The sequence below is a fragment of the Myotis daubentonii genome, chromosome 5, assembly GCF_963259705.1.
Source record: "Myotis daubentonii chromosome 5, mMyoDau2.1, whole genome shotgun sequence".
In the NCBI taxonomy this organism is placed as follows: Eukaryota; Metazoa; Chordata; class Mammalia; order Chiroptera; family Vespertilionidae; genus Myotis; species Myotis daubentonii.
This window is the reverse complement of record NC_081844.1, coordinates 55,330,507-55,344,640: the sequence shown is the minus strand read 5'-3', so window position 1 is coordinate 55,344,640 and position 14,134 is coordinate 55,330,507. Positions and strand designations below refer to the sequence as shown.

Here is a 14,134-nt window from a genome sequence, read left to right as displayed (position 1 = left end):
TCAAACTTCCAGAAAGCAGTAAATTGATGCTGGCCCTTCTGAAAGCAAACTGTGATAAACTCGAATGGAATAGAGACATGATCAGAGCAGCAAAGACACCATGCTTCTCAGTTTTAACTTTTTTTCCCTTAAGAGCACAGGCTTAGGAGTCAGATGTGAAGTCCAACTCCCCTCACCTTAAAAGGCAAGCTTCTTGTTCTCTCTGAACCCCGGTTTACCAATCCATAGATGGACCTCAGTAGTACTCACTTCACAGGGTTGTAAAAAAGAAGTAGCTAATAAAAAAACACACACACATAGAATTCACTTAGCAAATGATCAATAAATGACACCTGCTACTTATTTTAGGCCAGTTGGAGATAGACTAAGAAAGCAAATATTATCAACTCCTTGCTTAGCAAAAAGCGTTTTATGCTGCCCAATATTTCCTGGTCTGATTGTTTTCCCCGGGGAAGCTCTAGATAGGCCCGTATCTAGAAGGATACTGCTATTTGTCTTCTAGTCTGGTAACTTCTGCTGTAACAGAATACTGACTGTAGGCACAATGCATATAAAAGAAGACAAGCCCTAGCTGGTTTGGCTCAAAGGATGGAGCGTTGGCCTGCGGGCTGAAGGGTCCAGGGTTTGATTCCCACCAAGGGCACATGTCCAGGTTGCAGGCTTGATCCCTCAATGATTCTCTCTCATCATTGATATTTCTATCTCTCTCCCTCTCCCTGCCTCTCTGAAATCAATAAAAATATATTTAAATAAATCATAATAATAAAAGGCTAATATGCAAATAGTCATCACTCCTTGATGTGCACATACTGAACAGCAGGGACCTGAGGATGCGTGACACCTGGCCAGGGTGGGGGACTTCAGGCCATGACCCCTTCCCAGCGCTAGGCCGGGGGGACCTGAGGCTGTGCCCCCTGCCCAGTGGGGCTTGAAGGGGATGGGGCTGCCGGGGTCTGGGTCTCACCCAATGGGGGTGGGGCCTGCTGGGTCTGGGTCTCCTGCAATTTCGAAGTGCGTGCAGGTGGGCGGGGACTTGACTCAGATTCTGAGAGGAGGGAGATTTTCATATACATTTTACTAATTTTCTTTCATCTCTGACACTTCTATTATAGAGAAAGGGCAAATAGTAATATTAAAATATTTCCAAAGACCAACCTTCATCATGAATGACACAGTAACCATCAGACCAGGAAGTTCATGATCAACAGACTACTTCAGCGGAAGCAAATGGTCATTGATGTCCTTCACCCTGGGAAGGTAACTGTACCCAAGACAGAAATCTGGGAAAAACTAGCCAAAATGTATAAGACCACACCTGATGTCATCTTTGTGTTTGGACTCAGAACCCACTTTGGTGGTGGCAAGACCACTGGCTTTGGCATGATTTATGATTCCTTGGATTATGCAAAGAAAAATGAACCCAAACATAGACTTGCAAGACATGGCCTATATGAGAAAAAGACCTCAAGAAAACAGAGAAAGGAATGCAAGAACAGAATGAAGAAAGTCAGGGGGGACTGCAAAGGCCACCGTTGGTGCTGGCAAAAAGTGAGCTGGAGATTGAACTACAGAAGGAGTAAAGATTCTTCGGTGACTTTATCTGTGATGGTTGTGCAGATTTTTCATGAGAGGATTAATAAACTATAAACTTAAAAAATATATATTTCCTCTAATTAATTCCCTTTTAATGTGCACGAATTTTGTGCACTGGGCCACTAGTAAGTAAGTAAATAAATAAATAAAAGATGACAAAAGGGCAAATAAAGTTTTTCATGTATTTTTGCCATTCCTACCATACCCAATTTAGGGGCTTAAGGGGCTTAGACTGTTATAAATGATCTTGGCCTCTAGTTCATCTCCCTCCAATTAAACTTGTCATGCCAGATGGATTTGCTAAAGCAGAACTCTTATCGTGTCACTGCACTGCTCAATAAATTGTCATGGCTCCCCACAACCTACCAGAGTAACTCTGAACTGTATATTTTGACAGCTGGCATACCATATGAAGTAAAAGGCTCTAACTTACTTTAAGAAATTTTTAAAAAATCAATTTTTTTCCATTTTTTTAAATTAAATTTATTGGGGTGACATTGGTGATTAAAATCATATAGGTTTCAAGTGTACATTTCTATGATACATGATCTGTATATTGCATTGTGTGCCAACCACCCAAAGTCGAATCATCTTCTGTAACCATATATTTGGCCCCATTAGCCCAATTTTTAAAAAATATATTTTTTTTTTATTTCAGAGAGAGGAAGGGAGAGGAGAGAGATGGAAACATCAATGATGAGAGAGAATCATTGCCCTAGCCAGTTTTGCTCAGTGGATAGAGCATCGATCCCAAGTGTGGTGCATGCAGAAGGTAGCCAATCAATGATTCTCCCTCATCATTGATGTTTCTATCTCTTTCTCCCTCCCCATCCTCTCTGAAATCAATAAAAATATGTAAAAAAAAAAAGTGGTACCAATTTAAAAAAACAAACAAAGAAAGAGAGAATCATTGATCAGCTGCCTCCTGCACACTCCCTACTGGGAATTGAGCTCACAACCCAGGCATGTGCCCTGACGAGGAATCGAACATTGATCTCCTGGTTCATGGGTTGATGCTCAATCACTGAGCCACACCAGCTGGGCCCATTGTCCAAATTTTAAAATCCATTTTTATTATTGAAGCCAGTTTGCTTTTTTGTACTTTCTGGGTTTTTATTTCACCATTATTATGGTAAAATACAAATAAAATTTACCATTAGTGTCATCTATAATAATAAAAGGGTAATATGCTAATTAGACCAGACGTCTTCCAGACGTCATTCTGGACATCCTTCCTGACAAAAGCAGGGCTGAAGGGAAGTTGGTGCCGGAAGCCGGGGGAAGGAAGGCCTACTCTTGCATGAATTTTTGTACATTGGGCCTCTAGGTTAGTATATTCACAATATTGTGGCACTGTGACCACTACCTAGTTCCTGAACATTTTCATCACCCTGAAAGGAAATCCTGCAATTAAACAGTAACCACTTATTTCCTCTCCCACTCCTCCCTCCTCCTGCCCCTCCAGAATATCACTAATCTGGTTTGTGGCTTTAAGGATCTGGTAACTCTGGTCTTTTGTGTCTGGATTCTTTTACTTAGCATAACATTTACAAGGTTCATCTATGTTGTAATATGTGCCATTCTTTTTTATGGCTGAATAATATTCCAAAGACCTGTTGTTTATCTATTTATCTGTTGATGAACTATTGGGTTATTTCTCTTTTTTTGCTTTTGTGAATAGTGTTGCTATAAATATTTGTGAGCAAGTTTTTGTTTGAACATCTGTTTTCAACTCTTTGGGTTATATACGTAGGAATGGAATTGCCAGATTATATGAAAACTCTATGTCTAACATTTTGAAAAACTGCCAATCTGTTTTGCAAAGTCACTGCACAAATTAATATACCCACCAACGTGTATAAATGTTCTGATTTCTTAATATCCTCACCAACATTTGTAATTATCTGACTTTTCAATTATAGCCATCTTAGTGGTTGAAGTAATATCCCATTGTAATTTTGATTTGCGTTCCCCTAAGGACTATTGATGACATTCAGTTTTACATGTGCTTCTTGGCCATTTATATATTTTTTCTTTCTTTTCTTTTTTTTTTTTTTTGAGAAATCTCCCCTCAGATCTTTTGCCCATTTAAATGAGATAATGTGTCTTATTATTGAGTTGATAGAGTTCTTTATATTTTCTATATTGAAACCCCTTCACAAATATGATTTGCAAATATTTTCTCCTATTCTGTGGATTGTCACTTTGTTGATAGGGTCATTTGAAGCTAAAAAGTTTTAAATTCTGATGAAGCACAACTTATATATATGTTTTCCTTTTTTTGTTTGTGCTTTTGGTGTCACATCTAAGAGTCAATTAATAAATTGGAGGTCAAAATTTACCTCTATTTTTGCTAAGTGTTTTATAATTAAATAAATTTATATCTTTGGCCCATGAGTTAATTTTTGAATATGGTATGAAGTGAGAATCTAATTTCATTCTTTTGCATGTGGCTATCTAGTTGCTCCAGCATCATTTGTTGAAAGAACTATTCTTTCCCCATTTGATGGTCTTGGCACTCTTGTTGAAAATTAATCATAGACACATAGTTTTTTTTCTATTTATGCATTCATTTTGTACTTACTCTATCAAATTTATCCCTAGATATTTTATTCTTTTTGATGCTATTGTAAATAGAATTGTTTCTTAATTTCATTTTCTAACTGTTTATTGCCAGTGTATAAAAATATAATAGCTTTTGGTATATTGATCTTGTATCCTACAACCTTAATGTACTACTTTATAGCTTTAATACTTTTCTTTGCATTTCTTTTTATTCTCTATATATAAGATCATACTATCTGTGAATACAATTTTATTTCTCCTTTTCCAATCTGGATGCCTTTTATTTTTTCTTTCTTGCCTAATTTCACTGCTAGAACCTCCGTATTATGTTGAATGGAAGTAGCAACAGTAAACATCCTTGTCTTAGTCCTGATCTTAGGAAGAAATAACCTAGTCTTTCAAGTATACAGTTAATGGTGGGATTTCATAGACGCTCTTTATCAGGTTGAGGAAGCTCCCTTTTATTCCTAGTTTGTTGTGTTTTTATCATGAAAGTGTTTTGGCCCTAACCGGTTTGGCTCAGTGGATAGAGCACCAGCCTGTGGACTCAAGGGTCCCAGGTTCGATTCCGGTCAAGGGCATGTACCTCGGTTGCGGGCACATACCCAGTGGGGAGTGTGCAGGAGGCAGCTGATCGATGTTTCTCTCTCATCGATGTTTCTAACTTTCTATCCCCCTCCCTTCCTCTCTGTAAAAAATCAATAAAATATATTTTTAAAAAAGAAAGAAAAAAAGAAAGTGTTTTGCATTTTGTCAATGCCTTTTATTTTTTTCTTGGTCAATTTAGATAAAGGTTTGTCATCTATTGAGGTGATCATGTGGTTTTTACTTTTGTGTTGATATGATGTATAACATTTATTGATTTTTGGATATTAAGCTATGTCACTTTCCTGAAATATATCCCATTTGATCATTGTGTATAACTTTTATTTGTTAGTATTTTGTGAGGATGTTGCATCATAATCATAAGAGATACTGGGTTTTAGTTTTCCTTTTTGTGATGCTTATCTAGTTTTGTTTTCAGGGTAATACTAGCCTCATAGAATGAGATGGGAATGAGATTGCAAGAGTTTGTGACAAATTAGTATGAATTCTTCTTTTAAATGTTTGGTAAACTTTACCAATGAAGTTATCTGAGCCTTGCCTTTTTGTGTATGGAGATAGATTTTTAGTACCAATATATTTTATGGGTCTATTGCATATTGAGTCAGTTTTGTGTCTTTATTTTGTCTAAGTTATCTAATTTACTGGCATGTAATTTTTCATAGTATTCTTTATAATTCTTTTTATTTCTGTAAAGTCAGCAATAATGTCCCCTATTTTATTTGATTCTAATAATTTGAGTCTTTTCTTTTTTCTTGGTCAATCTAGATAAAGGTTTGTCAGTTTTGTTGATCTTGTCAAAGGACCAGCTTTTGTTTTCACTTATATTCTCTATTGTTCTTCTATTCTCATTTCATTCATTTCCTCTCTAATCTTTATTCTTTCCTTTATTCTGCTTGCTTAAGATTTAGTTTGCTCTTCTTTTTCTTGTGTCTTAAGGTAGAAGGTTATTACTAAAGATCTTCCTTCTTTTTTAATATAGATATTTTCAGCTATACATTTTTTTGTTCCTCTTATTTGTTTTTACACATAAGTGCACAAAAAAAGGAGTGTGTATGTTTCAAGAGTGGTAGCCTGGGGAGAACCAAGATGGCGGCATAGGTTAACGCCGGAGTTTGCTGCTTTGAACAACTACTTCAAAAGTGAAACGAAAAAACGGAAGGGACATCACCCAGAACCACAGGGGCGCTGGCTGAGTGGAAGTCCTACAACTAGGAGGAAAGAGAAACGCATACGGACACTCAGAGGAGGCGCAGTGCTGAAGTCAAATTCTGAGGTGCGGAGTGTGCGGAGCGGGCTGGCGGCGGAGGGCGAGGTTGTTGTTTTCAATCGGGAGGGAGTCGCAGACTCTGAGCTCCAGATCCGGGCGAGTCTTTAGGGACCCAGACTCAGGCGGGAGAAGCGGGACTGTCTGGCTTCGGTCAGAGCGAGTGCAGCTTTCTCTCCGAGCTTTGCAGCGGGTGCTGGGACTCAGAGAGGCAGAGCCCCTTGGGACAGGACTGAGAGCCGCCATAACTGCTCTCTCCGGCCCACGCTGTTGATCCTGTTCGACCCGCCCTGCCCAAGCCCTGCACAGAGGCATTTGCCGGATAGCCTCAGGAAAAGGCTAGATTAGCACCTCCCTAGAGGACAGAAGTTCTCTCACCGCTGACACAGCTGAATCTCATAGCCACTTGGCCTGGAGGTCAAACCCTCCCTGGAATTAGCTACAGCAATCAAGATTTATCTATAAGACTGCGAACAAAGACCACTAGGGGGTGCACCAAGGAAGCATAACAAAATGCGGAGACAAAGAAACAGGACAAAATTATCAATGGAAGAAATAGAGTTCAGAACCACACTTTTAAGGTCTCTCAAGAACTGTTTAGAAGCTGCCGATAAACTTAATGAGATCTACACGAAAACTAATAAGACCCTCGATCTTATATTGGGGAACCAACTAGAAATTAAGCACACACGGACTGAAATAACGAATATTATACAGACGCCCGACAGCAGACCAGAGGAGCGCAAGAATCAAGTCAATGATTTGAAATGCGAGGAAGCAAAAAACATCCAACCGGAAAAGCAAAATGAAAAAAGAATCCAAAAATGCGAGGATAGTGTAAGGAGCCTCTGGGACAACTTCAAGCGTACCAACATCAGAATTATAGGGGTGCCAGAAGATGAGAGAGAGCAAGATATTGAAAACCTATTTGAAGAAATAATGACAGAAAACTTCCCCCACCTGGTGAAAGAAATGGACTTACAGGTCCAAGAAGCGCGGAGAACCCCAAAGAAAAGGAATCCAAAGAGGACCACACCAAGACACATCATAATTAAAATGCCAAGAGCAAAAGATAAAGAGAGAATCTTAAAAACAGCAAGAGAAAGAAACTCAGTTACCTACAAGGGAATACCCATACGACTGTCAGCTGATTTCTCAACAGAAACTTTGCAGGCCAGAAGGGAGTGGCAAGAAATATTCAAAGTGATGAATACCAAGAACCTACAACCAAGATTACTTTATCCAGCAAAGCTATCATTCAGAATTGAAGGTCAGATAAAGAGCTTCACAGATAAGGAAAAGCTAAAGGAGTTCATCACCACCAAACCAGGATTATATGAAATGCTGAAAGGTATCCTTTAAGAAGAGGAAGAGGAAGAAAAAGGTAAAGATACAAATTATGAACAACAAATATGCATCTATCAACAAGTGAATCTAAGAATCAAGTGAATAAATAATCTGATGAACAGAATGAACTGTTGATTATAATAGAATCAGGGACATAGAAAGGGAATGGACTGACTATTCTTGGGGGGGAAAGGGGTGTGGGAGATGTGGGAAGAGACTGGACAAAAATCGTGCACCTATGGATGAGGACAGTGGGTGGGGAGTGAGGGCGGAGGGTAGGGCGGGAACTGGGAGGAGGGGAGTTATGGGGGGGGAAAAAAGGAACAAATGTAATAATATGAACAATAAAGATTTAATTAAAAAACAAAACAAAACAAAAAAAAAACAAAAACAAAAAAAAAAAAAAAAAAAAAAGAGTGGTAGCCTGAGTTGTTCCCTAGCCAGTACATTCTGGGCTTCCAACACAACGTTTAATATTTATAAGCACTTCTTTACTTTCCTCTCATAAGTTTTTTCATTGTTGTACTTTCATTCTCATTTATCTCAAAATTTTTTCAAATTTCCGTATTTTCCCCCCTCCTTTGACCCTTTTGGTGTTTAGGAGTGTGTTGTTTAAATTAAACATACTTGAGTGGGTCCTCACGCACAGTGCACTTCCCTGAGCTGTGGGGCTTGCATCAGGGACTGGGCTCAGACTTATGCAAAAATAAATAAATAAAACATACTTTTGAGTTTCCCCAAATTCTTTCTGTTATTGATTTTTAATCTCATTCCATTCTTGTTGTGGGACACATTTTGTATTATTTCTATCCTCTAAAGTGTATTTAGGTTTATGGTATGGTTAGTGTATGGTCTATGCTGGAGAATCTCCCATGTGCACTTGAGAAGACTGTGTATTCTGCTGCTGTTGGGTGGAATGCTTTTATTTTTTTTTTTTTTTTTTTTTTTTTTTAATATATTTTATTGATTTTTTACAGAGAGGAAGGGAGAGAGATAGAGAGTTAGAAACATCGATGAGAGAGAAACATCGATCAGCTGCCTCCTGCACATCTCCTACTGGGGATATGCCCGCAACCCAGGTACATGCCCTTGACCGGAATCGAACCTGGGACCTTTCAGTCCGCAGGCCGACGCTCTATCCACTGAGCCAAACCGGTTTCGGCGGGTGGAATGCTTTTAGATGTCCATTGGACCTAATAGCACTGCTTAAGTCTTCTATTTTCTTACTGGTCTTCTATCTAGTTGTTCTATCCCTTTTTATCTGTAAAAGCATTTTTTGTGAACCAACTTGGAGTATTTTGTCTGATATTAGTACAGCCATTCTAGCTTTCTTTTGTTGTTTTCATGATATACCTTTTCCACTCTTTTACTATCTTAAAATCTAAAGCGTAGACAGTATAAAGTTGGATCTTTTTCTTTAAATGCACTTTGACCATGTCTGCCTTTTGATTGGGTTGGTTAATTCATTCAGATGTAATGCTGTTGAATTGGATTTGCACTTGCTATTTTTTTAAATCTTGTTTTCTATATATCTCATGTGTTTTTTGTTCCTCTTATTTTAGTGCACACAAAAAGGAGTGTGTGTGCTTCAAAAGTGGTAACCTGAGTTGCTCCCTAGCCAGTACATTCTAGTCTTGCAGCCCAATGTTTAATACAGTATTACAGATACTAGAAGATAAATACAGCAGAGTCTTGCCCAGTGAGTCTTTTTTTAAAAAATAAGTTCTTAAGGGACAATCTATTTATGTATTTATGCATGCATGCGTGTATGTTAATCCTCACCCGAGAATATTTTTCCACTGATTTTTAGGGAGAGTGGAAGAGAGAGGGAAAGAGAGAGAGAAACATCGATGTGAGAGAAACACATTGATTTGGTTGCCTCCTGCACGAGCCCCAACCAGGGCCTGGGCTGGGTAGGAGCCTGCAACCAAGGTATGTGCCCTTGACAGGAATTGAATCCGGAACCTTTCAGTCTACAGGCTGAGATTCTAGCCACTGAGCAAATAGGCCAGGGCTTTCCCAGTGATTCTTAAAACATGGATCCCAGTCCAGCAGAATCAACATCATTTGTGACTTAGGTAGAAAAAAAAAAAGTTAATCTCTGTAAATGAAACTTGGGGTTGAATTCCTGCTCTACACTTAACAGCTGTGGGATTTGGGGCAAATCACTAACCCACTGAGTCTTGTTTCTTCATTAAATAATCCTACCCTACAGCATTGTTGTGAGGACTAAAAGGGACTGAGATAATGTAAGTAATTCTACTCCTAGGTTAGGGCTTCCATAACATTAATTTTGTTTCCTATTGCCATAATATATTACCTTTTGCCTCAGTAGTTCCAGTGGCTTAAACACTTAAACCACTTCTCATTTCAACAATTATTAGGAAGGAAACATGCAGAAACAGAAACAGGAATTGTAAACATAAGGTTGTTTGGTATTTCAGCAAAGAAACAGAGAAATTCAGTCGGAGCTCATCTTTCAAGGTGCTCCGAAAAGTTTGGTGACAATTTAGTATTACCCTGGATGCTAGTATATGTTCAAGGCCTGAAACCATAGCAATTAAAAATAAAATCACTGTTCTATGTAAGTTTTTTTTTTTTATTTCTACTGAGATCATGGCAACAATCCTGTGAAGTGGACAGGGCTAGCTAGCATTACTATCTCCATTTTATAGTAACCTATAGATCAGAGGGATTAAGTGACTTGCCAGTGATTACAGGACTAGCTGTTAAGGAAGCTGGGCTTGAAGCCATGTCAGTTAATGACAAATTACATAGTATCTAAGTTTTTGAGAAAGTCTCAAATAGTTAGATAATACTATTGAACAAATATTTTATTTACAAGTAAAGATCTATTGCAATGAATACCACTGCAGAGATCCTATTTAAAAGGACCTCCATGCTATTTAAGAGGAGACTATGCTATTTTCAATACTGATTTTGGGAGAAGAGGAGAGAAGTGTATGTGGATATTGATTCTGACCAAAAGTTTAAACAATATGCATAATGTTTTCAAGGGCTTTGTATTCTGACTTGACTATGCATGGATTTTATGGTAATACCTACATTGCTATTCTACCGTACCATTTGAAGGTGTCACTGAGTAGAATCCATATATAGATTAGGCAATGTGTAAGTAAGTATACGGGTCTGCATTACTCAATCTCCTTAGCATACTAAGATTCTTGAAGGCACAGCCTATGCTTTATTTTCTAAGAAATATGGAATGCTTCATGAATTTGTGCATCATCCTTTTTGTGCAGCGAGCGCCACAGCCTATGTTTCTTCCACCCATTTTATAGTGTCTACTACTAATTAATAAATAAGTACATAAATGAGTGAATGAATGCGCTTTCTTTAAGATTATCCTTTGTTTACTCCCCATTTCGTCAAAAGCACTTTTTTCTATACCTGACCCTTGAAGGTCAACTTTTCTCTCCTGTCAATAAAAAATATTTCCACCCAAGCCCAGATTGTATTCCCTCAAGATCCTTTCTTCCCCAGGCCACCAATTTATCCCTTAATCAACAGGTCAAAGTGACTCTCATAGTCATTTGGACCTTGGCTATGGTGGGGTCTCCTGAACTGCTCACATAAATTTGCTTACAACCATTTCCATTATCTTACTCAGTTCTTATTAACCAACCTTCTGATCAAAATCAGTACATACAAGGTTCTTTCTGGTGCTGCCCTTTACCAAGCTTTTTACTTCTGCAGCACCTCCCATGCATCTATTATAGTGTTCCACACTATTAGAAGAGATGAACTTTGTGAATAGCCAGTTAATAAACAATAAAAAAATAATAATAATAAAGAAAGAAATCTCCACAATTCTTATTTATATGTTGTCAATGTTGTGCTAATACGTGGCTGTTGGAAATAAGTTTCCTTTTTGGGTAAAAGGGTGAGAGTAGGGTTATGGAAAAAGAGAAAGGAAGAACTTTTTTGAGCATCTACTTTATGTGATGTACTTACTAAATTCACAAAAATCTTACAATTAAGGCAGAGAGAGAGTAGTTGTTTCTAAATATCCATTCTTGGAAAGTAATAGATTTTTTTTTTTGGAAAATTTTGAGTTTTATAGCAAACCATACCGTACAGACCCGGGGCCCAGCCCCGCTGAGTAATAGAATTCTTGGTGGGCACATTGCTATATAACTAAGGTTTACATTTCCCAGCCTCTCTCACAGCGAGGGACAGCGAGGTGATATGGGTAGAATGTGCAACTTGTGGCTTGTACTGCTCAAGGTAAACAACATGCCCTCCTCTTTGCTTTCCCTCTCTCTGCTGGATTAAATGTTGACTTTTCATCTTGGGCCACATGGATAAGAGCAACACATTATGGATGGTAATAAGAACAATAAGACTGAAATCATTAAAATCTAAGTCTCCAACACTGTGGAGTCTATACATCAGCCCTGGACTGTATACACTTAGTCACGTAAGTAAGAAAGAATTCCTATCTTGTTTATGCCACCATTATTTGGGTCTTTGTTACAGTTTCTGAAGAAAGTTTCACTCCCTGTGCAATCGATGTGAGTGGCCTCCCTGAAGACGTGCAACATGGCAACCTTGAACTGAACTTCCAACGAATAGAGTAAGGAGAGACAAATTCAGAAAGATTAAAAACTTCTTAAACTACTCTATGATAAGGTTAGAATAAGCCACATCTACATGATACCAAACAGCGACAACACTGGATTCTAGCCCTCGGTTTTCACTTTGTAGATTGTTGAACAAAAGAAAAGTTCTACCACTTGGACTCCTACAGTGTGAGGAAGGTGGTTTCAATTCCCACCTCAAAACAACAACAACAATAACGGCTGTGTGGGTATTGGGAAAAAAATGGGTGTCTCCTGTTTGTGTGCCGTTCTTAGTGATAGTAACGGTAACAAGGAATCTAATTTGATTGTAGCATTGTACATTTGTAATGACACCAATATCACTGTGCATAGATTTAATCTCGGGTTTTCTTCTCAATTCTCTTGCTCTGTCTCCTGGAACAAGTTTCTTCTTCCCATCTGCTATGCCCAACAAACCACCCAGGAAGGGGTAGGCAGGAGAAATTATTCCAATAAGAGCAACACTTGACATTTAACAAGGTTAAGGATAGAGAGCTGTTGACATGAGTGTGAGCTGGTATTTATTTTGGAGAGAGAGAGAAAAGGAGAGCAAATAGTTACCGAGTACCTGCTATATGCGAAGCCCTGTTCCAGGCATCGACTAGTAAGTATATTGTGTAATTTAAGCCTTCAAATAGCCACAGGAGGTAGGTATTGTTTAAAAAGGAGACAATAGGCCCAAAATGGAGTAAGTTATGCTAGACCCTACATCAGTAAACCAATATTTAATACTTAACCTAATTGCAGTTTCAGTTTCCCAGGAATCTAACATTTTAAAATATACATATATATATATTTCAGAGAAGGGAGAGGTAGAGAGAGCTAGAAACTTCAAACAATGAGAGAGAATCATTGACCGGCTGCCTCCTGCACACGCCACACTGGGAATTGAGCCCACAACTCAGACACGTGCCCTGACTGGGAATCAAATCATGGCCTCCTGGTTCATAGGTCCATGCTCAACCACTGACCCACACCTGGTGGGCAAGACTCTAACTTTCAACATGGAATGACCTGGTCAGCCCTACTGAGATAATCTACCCAACAGATACCTTTGGTTCCTCTTAGGAGGATAGCCTTCCTTGAAACAATGCACTCTTTGCTAATAATTTCCCTTTTTCCTGCCCCTTTTGCACCTTTAAAAACTTTTCATTTTCTATAGCTCTACAGAATTCCTTTCTATTTGCTAGATGGGATGCTGCCTGATTCACGAATCTTTCAATAGAGCCAATTAGATCTCTAAAAGTTATTTGGTTGAATTTTTGTCATTCAACAGTATTCTCACTTTCTGGTGAGGAAAAAAAAAAGACAATATAAAGTCACAAAGCAGGTGACAGAGCAGTGATTTGAAACCAAGACTGACTATAAAATCCATGTTCTTTCTACTACACCTTGCTGCCTTTAAACTTTTTGAAGCCCTTTGAAAACTGCATTTTCTTTTTATATATATATATTTTTATTGATTTCAGAGAGGAAATGAAAGGGAGATAGGAACATCAATGTTGAGAGAGAGAATCACTGATTGGCTGCCCCCTGCACGCCACCTACTGGGGATCGTGCCTGCAACCCGAGCATATGTCCTTGGCCAGAATCAAACCCGGGAGGGACTCTTCAGTCTGCAGGCTAATACTCCATCCACTGAGCCAAACCGGCGAGGGCAAAAAACTGCATTTTCTAATTTTCAAATACATTCTCCAGCAGGCTACCTCGGGTTTCTTAAATTAGTGAGCTCAAGTGTTCTAAAGAGCAGAAAGAGAGCAAGCTCGTATTTGGCAGCCCTTTTTTAAGCCATTGCTTGAATCATAGTTGCTAATGTCCCTTGACCAAAGCAAGTCATGAACAGCCCAGAATCAGTGTGGGAGGGGACTGCACAAGGTCAGAGATACAAAGAGGAGTGAAAAAAAACAAACTGGGGCAATAGGTCCATGGAAGGTGGGTTGCATATTAAACTAGGCTTAGAGTTTCCAGGGCAGGGTTGGATTGAAGGATAAGGCTGCCAGCAAGTACAGCGTTTTGTGAGAAAACTATGGGCTGCGGCTGAGAAGGACAGGACATGAGATCAGGAAGTATTTATGGGAGAAAATGATAATTAATCCTGGAACCCCTTTCAACGTGTGTGGGAGGTGCTCCCAAATCA

At 38.8% G+C, this 14,134-nt stretch overlaps 1 long non-coding RNA gene and 1 pseudogene across 1 annotated transcript in view; both read left to right on the top strand.

Moving 5' to 3' along the window:
- Positions 1 to 14,134, top strand: part of LOC132235471 (uncharacterized) — a 189,437-nt gene that overhangs the window by 160,075 nt on the left and 15,228 nt on the right. The gene's annotated exons all lie outside the window — the stretch shown is intronic.
- On the top strand, positions 1,157 to 1,657 carry LOC132234283 (small ribosomal subunit protein eS24-like; annotated as a pseudogene).